The 16,091-nt window shown below is 42.3% G+C and overlaps 1 pseudogene; it reads left to right on the forward strand.

Annotated features, from left to right (window-relative positions):
* Positions 1-7,115, forward strand: part of LOC116802937 — a 7,554-nt pseudogene extending 439 nt beyond the window's left edge.
* The last annotated feature ends 8,976 nt before the right edge of the window (positions 7,116-16,091 follow it).

Raw genomic sequence — 16,091 nt, forward strand, 5'->3', positions numbered from 1 at the left:
GATGAACCTGAATATCCGTTATGGAAAATTCATCATTAAAATTGTAATATTTAAATAATATTATTAAGAATAATGTGCATTTTTTCCATATAAGGACATTGTAATCTATTAGCATATCCCAAATTTATCATAAAATATAACTTATAGTTTATTCCAATTAAATTGCTTGCATTTTAACACAGAATAAATGTTATTAATTTGATAAAGTGCTGATAGATTTATATTATTACAGAGCGTTAATTTTTCGGAATTATATAATGGCATAATTATCATTGATTTTTGTGTTTATTATATGCTCTTGTATGATTAACAATGCGAAAGATTCAGGATACCTTCGGGACCCGTCTTGAAACACGGACCAAGGAGTCTAACATATGTGCAAGTTATTGGGATGTAAACCTAATAGCGTAATTAACTTGACTAATAATGGGATTAGTTTTTTAGCTATTTATAGCTAATTAACACAATCCCGGGGCGTTCTATATAGTTATGTATAATGTATATTTATATTATTTATGCCTCTAACTGGAACGTACCTTGAGCATATATGCTGTGACCCGAAAGATGGTGAACTATACTTGATCAGGTTGAAGTCAGGGGAAACCCTGATGGAAGACCGAAACAGTTCTGACGTGCAAATCGATTGTCAGAATTGAGTATAGGGGCGAAAGACCAATCGAACCATCTAGTAGCTGGTTCCTTCCGAAGTTTCCCTCAGGATAGCTGGTGCATTTTAATATTATATAAAATAATCTTATCTGGTAAAGCGAATGATTAGAGGCCTTAGGGTCGAAACGATCTTAACCTATTCTCAAACTTTAAATGGGTAAGAACCTTAACTTTCTTGATATGAAGTTCAAGGTTATGATATAATGTGCCCAGTGGGCCACTTTTGGTAAGCAGAACTGGCGCTGTGGGATGAACCAAACGTAATGTTACGGTGCCCAAATTAACAACTCATGCAGATACCATGAAAGGCGTTGGTTGCTTAAAACAGCAGGACGGTGATCATGGAAGTCGAAATCCGCTAAGGAGTGTGTAACAACTCACCTGCCGAAGCAACTAGCCCTTAAAATGGATGGCGCTTAAGTTGTATACCTATACATTACCGCTAAAGTAGATGATTTATATTACTTGTGATATAAATTTTGAAACTTTAGTGAGTAGGAAGGTACAATGGTATGCGTAGAAGTGTTTGGCGTAAGCCTGCATGGAGCTGCCATTGGTACAGATCTTGGTGGTAGTAGCAAATAATCGAATGAGACCTTGGAGGACTGAAGTGGAGAAGGGTTTCGTGTGAACAGTGGTTGATCACGAGTTAGTCGGTCCTAAGTTCAAGGCGAAAGCCGAAAATTTTCAAGTAAAACAAAAATGCCTAACTATATAAACAAAGCGAATATAATACACTTGAATAATTTTGAACGAAAGGGAATACGGTTCCAATTCCGTAACCTGTTGAGTATCCGTTTGTTATTAAATATGGGCCTCGTGCTCATCCTGGCAACAGGAACGACCATAAAGAAGCCGTCGAGAGATATCGGAAGAGTTTTCTTTTCTGTTTTATAGCCGTACTACCATGGAAGTCTTTCGCAGAGAGATATGGTAGATGGGCTAGAAGAGCATGACATATACTGTTGTGTCGATATTTTCTCCTCGGACCTTGAAAATTTATGGTGGGGACACGCAAACTTCTCAACAGGCCGTACCAATATCCGCAGCTGGTCTCCAAGGTGAAGAGTCTCTAGTCGATAGAATAATGTAGGTAAGGGAAGTCGGCAAATTAGATCCGTAACTTCGGGATAAGGATTGGCTCTGAAGATTGAGATAGTCGGGCTTGATTGGGAAACAATAACATGGTTTATGTGCTCGTTCTGGGTAAATAGAGTTTCTAGCATTTATGTTAGTTACTTGTTCCCCGGATAGTTTAGTTACGTAGCCAATTGTGGAACTTTCTTGCTAAAATTTTTAAGAATACTATTTGGGTTAAACCAATTAGTTCTTATCAATTATAACGATTATCAATTAACAATCAATTCAGAACTGGCACGGACTTGGGGAATCCGACTGTCTAATTAAAACAAAGCATTGTGATGGCCCTAGCGGGTGTTGACACAATGTGATTTCTGCCCAGTGCTCTGAATGTCAAAGTGAAGAAATTCAAGTAAGCGCGGGTCAACGGCGGGAGTAACTATGACTCTCTTAAGGGGGATCAGGGGTAATTGCGAGCAGAGGGGGAGTATTTTTCTGTAATTCGTAAGTCATATCATATGGTGTGCGGAAGGGGAATTTTACTCTGTAACTCACAAGTCTCTCCTTTACTCAAGTCGACTCAAAACCTCCTCGTGGTGGTCCCCGGTAATGCTAAACTTGTTTAGCAGCTAATTTGAGCGGCAAAACTTTTCCGATGGGTTGGTTCCCCAGAGGAAATTTATTCATATTGGAACTACAAATAGAAATAACGAGCCTCGGAGCAATTTACGCAATCTGATGACGACCCGACCCTCCGTGGACATCTTCCCGGAGGACCAATATGAACCAAACGCAGCGGCTACTCTATCTAGGGTACCCTGCACAGTATGTGGCCGGTCCTTTAACAGCAAGAGAGGACTCGGTGTTCACATGCGATCTCGGCACCCAGACGAACTTGATGAAGAACGTCGACGTGTCGATATAAAGGCAAGATGGAGTGAGGAAGAGAAGTGGATGATGGCGAGAAAGGAGGTTGAGCTCACAGCAAATGGACATAAACACATAAACAAGCAACTAGCGGTGTATTTTGCAAACCGCAGCGTCGAAGCCATCAAAAAGCTAAGACAAAGGGGCGATTATAAGGAGAAAATAGAGCAGATAAGAAGGCAATCAGCTCTCGTCCCGGAAGTTGCAAATCTAACCATAAGGCGCCGCCCTAGTAGAAGTGAGCAAAACCACCAAGTAACAACATCAGAAACAACTCCAATCACACCCTTCGAACAGTCGAACAGGGAAATTTTGCGGACACTGCGTGGGTATAGCCCCGTAGAATGCCATTCCAAATGGAGAGCCCAAGAGCTACAAACGATCATTGACAGGGCAGAGCTCGAGGGAAAGGAAACCACTCTCCAATGCTTATCGCTATATCTCCTAGGAATTTTTCCGGCACAGGGTGTACGTCACACTCTGACGAGACCTCCTCGGAGGCCTCGAAATAGGAGAGAAAGCAGAAGGCAGCAGTATGCTGTCGTCCAGCGTAACTGGGATAAGCATAAAGGAAGATGCATCAAGTCCTTGCTAAATGGAACTGATGAGTCGGTAATGCCAAGCCAAGAAGTAATGGTTCCTTACTGGAGAGAAGTAATGACTCAGCCTAGCCCAAGCTCTTGCAGTAGAGAAGTGATACAAATGGATCACTCGCTTGAGAGGGTTTGGTCTGCTATTACAGAGCACGACCTTCGGGCATCAAGAATCTCATTATCTTCATCTCCGGGGCCTGACGGGATAACTCCAAAAACAGCCAGGGAGGTGCCGTCAGGTATTATGTTACGAATAATGAACCTAATTCTATGGTGCGGCAATCTACCACACTCTATCCGACTGGCCAGAACCGTCTTCATCCCGAAGACGGTGACGGCGAAGCGACCGCAAGACTTTCGTCCAATATCGGTGCCTTCAGTCCTGGTAAGACAGCTAAATGCAATATTGGCAACCCGGTTGAACTCATCAATCAATTGGGACCCGCGCCAGCGGGGCTTCTTACCTACCGACGGATGTGCCGATAACGCGACGATAGTTGACTTAGTCTTGAGGCATAGCCATAAGCACTTTAGATCTTGCTACATTGCAAATTTAGATGTAAGCAAGGCATTCGATTCTTTATCGCATGCATCTATATATGACACCTTACGTGCTTATGGTGCGCCAAAGGGCTTCGTTGACTACGTACAGAATACGTACGAGGGTGGCGGTACCAGTCTCAATGGGGACGGTTGGAGTTCAGAGGAATTCGTCCCTGCTAGAGGAGTGAAGCAGGGTGACCCTTTGTCTCCTATTCTATTTAACTTGGTAATGGACAGGTTACTTAGAAACCTACCCAGCGAAATTGGTGCCAGAGTCGGAAATGCCATTACTAACGCGGCCGCGTTTGCAGATGATTTGGTACTATTTGCTGAAACTCGAATGGGACTTCAAGTATTGTTGGACAGAACGTTGGATTTTCTATCTCTCGTCGGCCTCAAACTTAATGCCGACAAATGTTTTACCGTTGGCATTAAGGGCCAGCCGAAACAGAAGTGTACCGTGCTAGAGGCACAGAGCTTTTACGTAGGCTCAAGGGAGATTCCATCATTGAAGCGAACGGACGAGTGGAAGTACTTAGGCATCAACTTCACTGCAACCGGGAGGGTTCGATGCAATCCGGCCGAGGACATTGGTCCGAAGCTACAAAGATTGACAAAGGCCCCCCTCAAACCACAACAGAGGATGTTCGCCCTTAGGACTGTCCTTATCCCACAGCTCTATCACAAGTTAGCCCTTGGGAGTGTGGCGATAGGCGTCCTACGAAAAACTGACAAACTAATACGATACTATGTGCGAAGATGGCTAAATCTTCCGCTGGATATACCGATAGCATTCATTCACGCACCCCCAAAAAGTGGAGGTCTCGGAATTCCATCACTTAGATGGGTAGCTCCAATGTTAAGGCTAAGACGTTTGAGTAATATTAAATGGCCTCACCTCACGCAAAACGAGGTAGCCAGCTCTTTCCTCGAAGCAGAAAAACAACGGGCCCGAGATAGATTATTAGCAGAACAAAATGAATTGTTATCGCGTCCGGCAATAGAAAAATATTGGGCGAACAAATTGTACCTCTCAGTTGATGGTAGCGGACTCCGTGAAGCAGGCCATTGGGGCCCGCAACACGGGTGGGTTAATCAACCCACGCGTTTACTAACAGGAAAGGAATATATAGACGGTATTCGTCTGCGGATAAATGCCCTACCCACGAAGTCTCGTACTACAAGGGGAAGGCACGAATTGGAACGACAGTGTCGTGCAGGATGTGACGCTCCCGAAACAACAAACCATATTATGCAAAAATGTTACCGATCGCATGGGAGGCGCATAGCTAGACACAACTGCGTAGTAAATCGAATCAAGCGGGGACTTGAGGAGAGAGGCTGCGTAGTCATTGTTGAACCAAGTCTGCAGTGCGAATCCGGTCTTAATAAACCAGACCTGGTGGCACTACGACAAAATCACATTGATGTGATCGACATACAAATTGTGACAGACGGACACTCTATGGATGATGCACACCAGCGCAAAATCAATAGATACGACAGACCGGACATACGAACTGAGTTGCGTCGCAGATTCGAAGCCGCAGGTGACATTGAATTCCATTCTGCCACCCTGAACTGGAGGGGGATCTGGAGTGGTCAATCCGTTAAAAGATTGATAGCGAAGGGTCTCCTCAGCAAATATGATAGTCATATCATTAGCGTCCAGGTTATGAGAGGCAGTCTCGGTTGTTTTAAACAGTTCATGTACCTGAGCGGGTTTTCCCGAGATTGGACTTAGCTAAAACGTTTGGTTCAAAACATTTGCTTGCTGTCTTGGCATAACATCAATAAAGGCATAAACATCGCAAATAATGGTAATATATAAATTGGCTATGAGGATGGTTTTAGTACGTAGGCGTTGCGGAACTTCGGTTCAGATAGAGCAATGAATCGTGCATGCTAGGAAACTGAAGTGTTGACAGACCTAGTATCTTTCGATAGATTTCCATACCTCCGCGATCAAAAAAAAAAAAAAAAAATAGCCAAATGCCTCGTCATCTAATTAGTGACGCGCATGAATGGATTAACGAGATTCCTACTGTCCCTATCTACTATCTAGCGAAACCACAGCCAAGGGAACGGGCTTGGAATAATTAGCGGGGAAAGAAGACCCTTTTGAGCTTGACTCTAATCTGGCAGTGTAAGGAGACATAAGAGGTGTAGAATAAGTGGGAGATATTAGACCTCGGTTTGGTATCGTCAATGAAATACCACTACTCTTATTGTTTCCTTACTTACTTGATTAAATGGAACGTGTATCATTTCCTAGCCATTATACGGATATATTTATTATATCTTATGGTATTGGGTTTTGATGCAAGCTTCTTGATCAAAGTATCACGAGTTTGTTATATAATCGCAAACAAATTCTTTAATAAAACGATGCATTTATGTATTTTTGATTTGAAAATTTGGTATAACTCCAATTACTCAGGTATGATCCAATTCAAGGACATTGCCAGGTAGGGAGTTTGACTGGGGCGGTACATCTCTCAAATAATAACGGAGGTGTCCCAAGGCCAGCTCAGTGCGGACAGAAACCACACATAGAGCAAAAGGGCAAATGCTGACTTGATCTCGGTGTTCAGTACACACAGGGACAGCAAAAGCTCGGCCTATCGATCCTTTTGGTTTAAAGAGTTTTTAACAAGAGGTGTCAGAAAAGTTACCATAGGGATAACTGGCTTGTGGCGGCCAAGCGTTCATAGCGACGTCGCTTTTTGATCCTTCGATGTCGGCTCTTCCTATCATTGTGAAGCAAAATTCACCAAGCGTTGGATTGTTCACCCATGCAAGGGAACGTGAGCTGGGTTTAGACCGTCGTGAGACAGGTTAGTTTTACCCTACTAATGACAAAACGTTGTTGCGACAGCATTCCTGCGTAGTACGAGAGGAACCGCAGGTACGGACCAATGGCACAATACTTGTTCGAGCGAACAGTGGTATGACGCTACGTCCGTTGGATTATGCCTGAACGCCTCTAAGGTCGTATCCGTGCTGGACTGCAATGATAAATAAGGGGCAATTTGCATTGTATGGCTTCTAAACCATTTAAAGTTTATAATTTATTTTATAAACGACAATGGATGTGATGCCAATGTAATTTGTAACATAGTAAATTAGGAGGATCTTCGATCACCTGATGCCGCGCTAGTTACATATAAAAGCATTATTTAATACAATGACAAAGCCTAGAATCAATTGTAAACGACTTTTGTAACAGGCAAGGTGTTGTAAGTGGTTGAGCAGCTGCCATACTGCGATCCACTGAAGCTTATCCTTTGCTTGATGATTCGATAAATAAATGATTTTTTCCTGTAGCCAAACACCTCGTCATCAATTTAGTTTTTTTTTTTTTTTTTTTTTTTTTAGCGTGCGTTTATTTATTTAAAATCTGTCCTAGTGGACAATAATTAAATGGTTTTGCGGGGGAACATTAGCTTAAGGGATACTATTGTACATGTATTTGTGGCGGGTTTTATATGTGTTGTCTATTGTTGTGGAAGATCGAGAGGGTGTCTCCTCATGAGACGTCTGCTTGTTTGGCTATTGTCTAACAGGTTGGTGGCGAGGTGGTTAGGGTGGTTTTCGAGCCTTTTCAGGTATCTCTCGCTGAGCCTGGAGATTTCATCAGCGACTTGTGGGATTCCAAGTTCCCTATGTATGGCGACATTCTCGTGGTAGGGATGCGCATTACAGGCAATTCTCAAGCACCTATTCTGGAACCGCTGTATACGCAGGCGATTCGTGTGGCTTGCCGTGCCCCATAGCTGTATCCCGTAGGTCCAGATGGGCTTGATAATTGCCTTGTACACCAGGATTTTGTGGTTCTGCCTTAGCTTGGACCCTCTCCCAATAAGCCAATGCATCTGCCTCAGACGCGCATCGGCCTGTATGCGTTTGCTGACGATGTGGGGACGCCAAGTGAGCCTGCGGTCCAGGGTAAGTCCTAGGTACTTGGGTGCGGGTGCGTTGGGAATGATGACTCCGTTTAGCGTGACCGGTGGGCAGTCTCCTCTCCTTAGTGCAAATGTTGTTTGGGTAGATTTTTCCGCGTTCACTACGATGTTCCACCTGCTGAGCCAGGGATGTAGCGCGTCCATTTGCCTTTGGATTGTTTCGGAGGCTTCTCGTGGGTCGGATGAGGAGGCGAGGAAAGCCGTGTCATCTGCATAAGTCGCTATAGTTAGGTTCCTGGAGGGGATTATGGGAAGGTCTGCGGTGTAAAGGGTGTACAGTATTGGTCCGAGCACACTGCCTTGCGGAACTCCAGCTCTGATCATTCTGGGTAGGCTTATTGCACTTCCGCATCTGACTTGGAATGCTCTTCCCTCAGTGTAGGATTTGAGGAGGGTAAAATGGGGGCTTGGGAGGTAGGATTTGAGTTTATGGAGGAGTCCAGGATGCCAAACTCTGTCGAATGCCTGCTTCACGTCGAGCATTACAGCGCAGCAGTATTTCTTTTGCTCGAATGCCTCGAGGATCCGTTCGACTAGCCGGTGGCATTGCTCTGGTGTTCCGTGGGAGCGCCTGAAGCCAAACTGGTGATCGGGGATCAAACCAGCCTCATCCAGTACTGGCAATACTCTGCGCAAAAATACTCTTTCGAGTATTTTGGAGAGGATTGCCAGCAAACTAATCGGACGATAGGAGGCGAGATTGGCTTCAGGCTTACCAGGCTTGAGGAGGACAATAACCTCTGCTCTTTTCCACTCCTCCGGGAAGTACCCTAGCCGGAAGCAGCTGTTGTAAATGCTGGCCAGCATTTGTGTGCAGCGGGATGGGAGCATTTTTAGGGCCGCCGCATCTATACGATCCAGGCCTGGAGATTTGTTGTTCTTCAGTAGAGCAATCTCCTGCGCAACTTCCTCAGGGTCGACTGGTTCCAACGGGGGACCGGGAGAGCTTGGGCTATTGAGAAACCGGGCTGTTTCAGCATGTTCTTCGGCAGTGCAGCAGTCGAACGGAGAGAAGGCGTTGTAAAGGTGTTCGGCGAAAGCTTCTGCTCTTTCAGCATCCGAAAGGCACCAGGATCCATCTGCTTTGCGCACTGCGGAAACCTTTTTGGCTGGTCGTTTAATGTGGCGGGTGACGTTCCACAGATTGTGGTCTGGGTCCCCGGGAGAGAGTTCCTCGAGGAATCTGAGGAAGGAGTCCTGGCGTAGGCTGGAGATCTTGTCCTTCAACTCCTTTGTGGCGTGATTGAGCGCTGTTTTGTCTCTTGGATTGCGCGTCAAGAACCAAACTCTCCTGAGACGCCTCTTCTCAGTCACGAGTGCCGCAATTTCCGGGGACCAGAGGTGGAGGTCCCTGCTAGGTGTTCTCGCAGTCTTTGGTGGCGGTGGGCTTGCGAATTCCGCAGCGTTTTGCATCTGCCTGGTGAGATTCCCGATAGCTTCATCAATGTTCCTGGGTGTGTTGAGGATGGGGTTCGGATTGACGGTGGAGAGCATCCAGGACGCGAACTTGGCGGCGTCGGTATATTTTCCAGTGAGCCTTCTGAGCGGGGTTTTCCTGAGGACTGGCGTGTTGATTAGCACGTTTATTGCACAGTGGTCTGACAGGAGATCAGCATTTGTTGTGCAGCTGATCTTCGCATGCCCTATGCCTTTCGACACAGCAAAGTCCAGTAGGTCTGGAGTCTTGAGGGGATTCGTTGGCCAGTGAGTGGGCTCGCCAGTGGAGTGGCAGTCCAGTCGGTGGCGTTGCAGGTACCCAAACAGAGTTTTCCCTTTGGGGTTGTTGGCGCGCGATCCCCACCAAGAATGTTTGGCGTTATAATCTCCAGCTGCTATGAAGCGGGGCCCAAAATGCTCGAAGAACTCACTGAGGTGAGATGCTGTTATGCGGTATCTGGGGGGAAAGTAGACCGCTCCAATGTCTAAATCTCCTTGCGGGCTGACAATCCTGATGACAGGACATTGTGCCCAGTCTTGCTGAAACGCGGGCAGCTCTAGGTATTGAATACCGCTCCTGATGAGGATGGCTGCTCCACCGCGTGCTCTGCCAGAAGGATGGTCTGCATGGATGAGGTCATATCCGCTGATATTAAAGTGGGATCTGGGGGAGAAGTGGGTTTCGGCTACGAGTAGGATATCGATCTGGTGGGTCTTCAGATGGTGCTCGACTATGGCCTTGCTGTTCTGCAGGCCGTTCGCATTCCAGACGACTAGGTGGAGCTTTAGTTGCATGACTTGCTGTTGAGAATGGTGGCCACCAGCTGTGTCATCTGGGTGAACATGCGCTCCATCATCCTTTCCATCATTCCTTCCATGCGAGCGAACATCGCTTCTATCTGACCGGAGTGTGGGGTTTCTGTTTGGGTTTGGACTGGGGTTGTGGGATTCTGCGGTGCTGCGTGCACTCCGTTGAGGGCGTCTCGGTAGCTCCTGCCAGAGGTGACGTTTGGTGATGCCACGGGCGGCGCCTTGTTAGCATTAGCGACGGGCCTTGTTTTCGGAGCAGCGAGTGCTTTGGCCCTTTTGTATGCAGGGCATCCCTTGAAAGACGCAGGATGGTCCGCCTGGCAGTGGAAGCAGCACGCTTTGTCGTCCTCCCTCTTCTCACATGCCCTCGATTCGTGAGGGCCTCCACACTTTACACATCGGTATTCCAGGAAGCAGTAACGCTGTGTATGACCGAATCCTTGGCACCTGAAGCATTGAGGCACGTCGTTGAACTTCTGCGGCGGTTCAATGGTTACTACCGACCTGCAGATCCGCTTGACTTGGTAGACGTCTTTGTTGTTGCTGGAAGGCTCCAGGTTGGCGAAGAATATTCCCAGCGGTTCTTTAGTTCTTCTGCCAATGGGATTGTGCAGATCTCTAACAGCGTGCCCTTGTCTGCGAAGGTCTTCAATGATTTCCTCACGATCGGTGGAGTGGTGGAGTCCTTTGATGACAACCTTGTATGCACGTTCATCTTTCGGCTGGAAAGTCCGATGCCTCTTGTTTTGGGCCACAAGTTGGAGACGCAGAGCTGTATAGGACTCTTTGTCCGGCATCATGACACGTACGTTGTTGCCATTCACGGTCTTGTAGGTAAAATTGTTCTTCGGGCCTACAAGAGTCGTGATCATCTTGACGAGTGCCGAGATGTTGGTCACATCGGGGATAAAAATCGGAGGTGGCTTGATGGTCTTCGGGGTGGGCTTTGGTTTCTCGGGGGTCTTGGGCTTGGAATCGTCTTTAGGTCCGGGTTCGTCATCAGAGCTCTCTTGGTCGTACTCGTCTTCTTCGGTCGAGAGTAAAGCGAAGGCGTTGTTGGCGAGCTTCTTGCGCAGAGCTGCGCTAGTGCTTGGCTTATCTTCCAGCTCCTCTCCCTGTGCTTTCTTTGCCGGTTTTCGCTTTATCTCGCCCGGCTCTGTATGCGAGGTGCTTCCCTCGCTGCTGGAGCTGCTCTTGCGTGTTCTCAGAGCCTTTTTGCGTGGTGTTGTTCCAAGCTTGTGGGTGCGCGGGGGGGCCTGCCAGTCCATCTTCTCCAAAGTTGATAAGGAGTGAGGAGGGGGGGGGGGGGGGAAGCTGGGCACCGTAAGCCGGTGAGCCAGGCAGCACGTGGCTGCTGCTTTGCAATTATACCGCTGCTTCGAGCACTGGGTTTTTTGCGCTGATAACACGCACACTCGGGTGTGCGATGGTGTTAGTGCGAACTACCGTTAGGTACGTTGGCTGGGCCAATCAAAACGCGCGACAAGATCACGCGACGCGAAGTGGCTGGGCACAAGTAACGGGACTTACAACTGTGAACAATTTGCTAACAATTTGCTAACAATTTGCTGTCGATCCGCAGGCACGTCTGCACTCGTCGAGTGTTCGATCGCGACTCTCATCAATTTAGTGACGCATATGATATTGTCCCTATCATATAATTAATATAAAGACTTTAATGGATTGTGTCAAGTTGCCAAACACCTCGTCATCAATTTAGTGACGCATATGATATTGTCCCTATCATATAATTAATATAAAGACTTTAATGAATTGTGTCAAGTTGCCAAACACCTCGTCATCAATTTAGTGACGCATATGATATTGTCCCTATCATATAATTTTTGATATAAAGACTTTAAAGAATTGTATCAAGTTGCCAAACACCTCGTCATCAATTTAGTGACGCATATGATATTGTCCCTATCATATAATTAATATACAGACTTTAATGAATTGTGTCAAGTTGCCAAACACCTCGTCATCAATTTAGTGACGCATATGATATTGTCCTTATCATATAATTTTTGATATAAAGACTTTAAAGAATTGAATCAAGTTGCCAAACACCTCGTCATCAATTTAGTGACGCATATGATATTGTCCCTATCATATAATTAATATAAAGACTTTAATGGATTGTGTCAAGTTGCCAAACACCTCGTCATCAATTTAGTGACGCATATGATATTGTCCCTATCATATAATTAATATAAAGACTTTAATGAATTGTGTCAAGTTGCCAAACACCTCGTCATCAATTTAGTGACGCATATGATATTGTCCTTATCATATAATTTTTGATATAAAGACTTTAAAGAATTGTATCAAGTTGCCAAACACCTCGTCATCAATTTAGTGACGCATATGATATTGTCCCTATCATATAATTAATATAAAGACTTTAATGGATTGTGTCAAGTTGCCAAACACCTCGTCATCAATTTAGTGACGCATATGATATTGTCCTTATCATATAATTTTTGATATAAAGACTTTAAAGAATTGTATCAAGTTGCCAAACACCTCGTCATCAATTTAGTGACGCATATGATATTGTCCCTATCATATAATTAATATACAGACTTTAATGAATTGTGTCAAGTTGCCAAACACCTCGTCATCAATTTAGTGACGCATATGATATTGTCCCTATCATATAATTTTTGATATATAGACTTTAAAGAATTGTATCAAGTTGCCAAACACCTCGTCATCAATTTAGTGACGCATATGATATTGTCCCTATCATATAATTAATATAAAGACTTTAATGGATTGTGTCAAGTTGCCAAACACCTCGTCATCAATTTAGTGACGCATATGATATTGTCCTTATTATATAATTTTTGATATAAAGACTTTAAAGAATTGTATCAAGTTGCCAAACACCTCGTCATCAATTTAGTGACGCATATGATATTGTCCCTATCATATAATTAATATACAGACTCTAATGAATTGTGTCAAGTTGCCAAACACCTCGTCATCAATTTAGTGACGCATATGATATTGTCCCTATCATATAATTTTTGATATAAAGACTTTAAAGAATTGTATCAAGTTGCCAAACACCTCGTCATCAATTTAGTGACGCATATGATATTGTCCCTTTCATATAATTAATATAAAGACTTTAATGGATTGTGTCAAGTTGCCAAACACCTCGTCATCAACTACTATATTATGGTTGCGCCGACCTCTCATATTGTATTCTCTTATGTGTTCATAGGATTTTGACAATTATACGAGTAAATTAAATAATATACATATGAAAATGATTAATTATTATATGTATAAGGGAAAAAATGATGAAATATTCCCATATTATCTTAGTATTATAGAGGAAAGACCGTTGCCGACCTCTGATATTGTTCAAACTTATGTATTTATATGATTTTGGCAATTATATGAGTAAATTAAAAAATATACATATGAAAATGGTTAATTATTATATGTATATGGGAAAAAATGCTAAGATATTCCCATATTCTCTTAGTATTATAGAGAAAAGCCATTTAAGTGAGAGGGTATAGTAGTGTAAACGACCGGAATTACGACAGAGGGTTCAAAAACTACTATAGGTAGGCAGTGGTTGCCGACCTCTCATATTGTTCAAAACTTATGTATTCATATGATTTTGGCAATTGTATGAGTAAATTAAATAATATACATATGAAAATGATTAATTATTATATGTATAAGGGAAAAAATGCTGAAATATTCCCACATTCTCTTAGTATTATAGAGAAAATCCATTATAGTGAGAGGGTATAGTAGTGTAAACGACCGGAATTACGACAGAGGGTTCAAAAACTACTATAGGTAGGCAGTGGTTGCCGACCTCTCATATTGTTCAAAACTTATGTATTCATATGAATTTGGCAATTATATGAGTAAATTAAATAATATACATATGAAAATGATTAATTATTATATGTATAAGGGAAAAAATGCTGAAATATTCCCACATTCTCTTAGTATTATAGAGAAAATCCATTATAGTGAGAGGGTATAGTAGTGTAAACGACCGGAATTACGACAGAGGGTTCAAAAACTACTATAGGTAGGCAGTGGTTGCCGACCTCTCATATTGTTCAAAACTTATGTATTCATATGATTTTGGCAATTATATGATTAAATTAAATAATATACATATGAAAATGGTTAATTATTATATGTATATGGGAAAAAATGCAGAGATATTCCCATATTCTCTTAGTATTATAGAGAAAAGCCATTTAAGTGAGAGGGTATAGTAGTGTAAACGACCGGAATTACGACAGAGGGTTCAAAAACTACTATAGGTAGGCAGTGGTTGCCGACCTCTCATATTGTTCAAAACTTATGTATTCATATGATTTTGGCAATTGTATGAGTAAATTAAATAATATACATACGAAAATGATTAATTATTATATGTATATGGGAAAAAATGCAGAGATATTCCCATATTCTCTTAGTATTATAGAGAAAAGCCATTTAAGTGAGAGGGTATAGTAGTGTAAACCACCGGAATTACGACAGAGGGTTCAAAAACTACTATAGGTAGGCAGTGGTTGCCGACCTCTCATATTGTTCAAAACTTATGTATTCATATGATTTTGGCAATTGTATGAGTAAATTAAATAATATACATATGAAAATGATTAATTATTATATGTATAAGGGAAAAAATGCTGAAATATTCCCACATTCTCTTAGTATTATAGAGAAAATCCATTATAGTGAGAGGGTATAGTAGTGTAAACGACCGGAATTACGACAGAGGGTTCAAAAACTACTATAGGTAGGCAGTGGTTGCCGACCTCTCATATTGTTCAAAACTTATGTATTCATATGATTTTGGCAATTATATGATTAAATTAAATAATATACATATGAAAATGGTTAATTATTATATGTATATGGGAAAAAATGCTGAGATATTCCCATATTCTCTTAGTATTATAGAGAAAAGCCATTTAAGTGAGAGGGTATAGTAGTGTAAACGACCGGAATTACGACAGAGGGTTCAAAAACTACTATAGGTAGGCAGTGGTTGCCGACCTCTCATATTGTTCAAAACTTATGTATTCATATGATTTTGGCAATTGTATGAGTAAATTAAATAATATACATATGAAAATGATTAATTATTATATGTATAAGGGAAAAAATGCTGAAATATTCCCACATTCTCTTAGTATTATAGAGAAAATCCATTATAGTGAGAGGGTATAGTAGTGTAAACGACCGGAATTACGACAGAGGGTTCAAAAACTACTATAGGTAGGCAGTGGTTGCCGACCTCTCATATTGTTCAAAACTTATGTATTCATATGATTTTGGCAATTATATGATTAAATTAAATAATATACATATGAAAATGGTTAATTATTATATGTATATGGGAAAAAATGCTGAGATATTCCCATATTCTCTTAGTATTATAGAGAAAAGCCATTATAGTGAGAGGGTATAGTAGTGTAAACGACCGGAATTACGACAGAGGGTTCAAAAACTACTATAGGTAGGCAGTGGTTGCCGACCTCTCATATTGTTCAAAACTTATGTATTCATATGAATTTGGCAATTATATGAGTAAATTAAATAATAAACATATAAAAATTAATATTTATTATATGTATAAAAAAAAAATAATCATATTATATATGAATAATGGAAAAAAAATGAAATGTTCCTATAATCTCTTAATATATAAGAGAATAGACCGTATGTTGGGTGGCAAACGGAATTGAAAATACCCGCTTTGAGGACAGCGGGTTCAAAAACTACTATAGGTAGGCAGTGGTTGCCGACCTCCCGCATTATTCGAAATATTTATTTCGGATTATGTTTATATTGGTTACATAAAATAAAGTATATTATTATCCGTACAAATTTGTTTCTCAGTTCTATAGAACACGGGACTTGGCTCCGCGGATAATAGGAATATACGCTTTTTAGATAATATCGTTGAAACAAAAGTCAAGTTTCTATTATATATAGAATAACAAATCGTTTCCATATATTATCGTTAATTTTTGGAGGCAGGCAAATATTAATTTATTACCTGCCGTATAGT

This window comes from Drosophila sechellia, unplaced genomic scaffold (genome assembly GCF_004382195.2).
Source record: "Drosophila sechellia strain sech25 unplaced genomic scaffold, ASM438219v1 U_256, whole genome shotgun sequence".
NCBI classification, from domain to species: domain Eukaryota; kingdom Metazoa; phylum Arthropoda; class Insecta; order Diptera; family Drosophilidae; genus Drosophila; species Drosophila sechellia.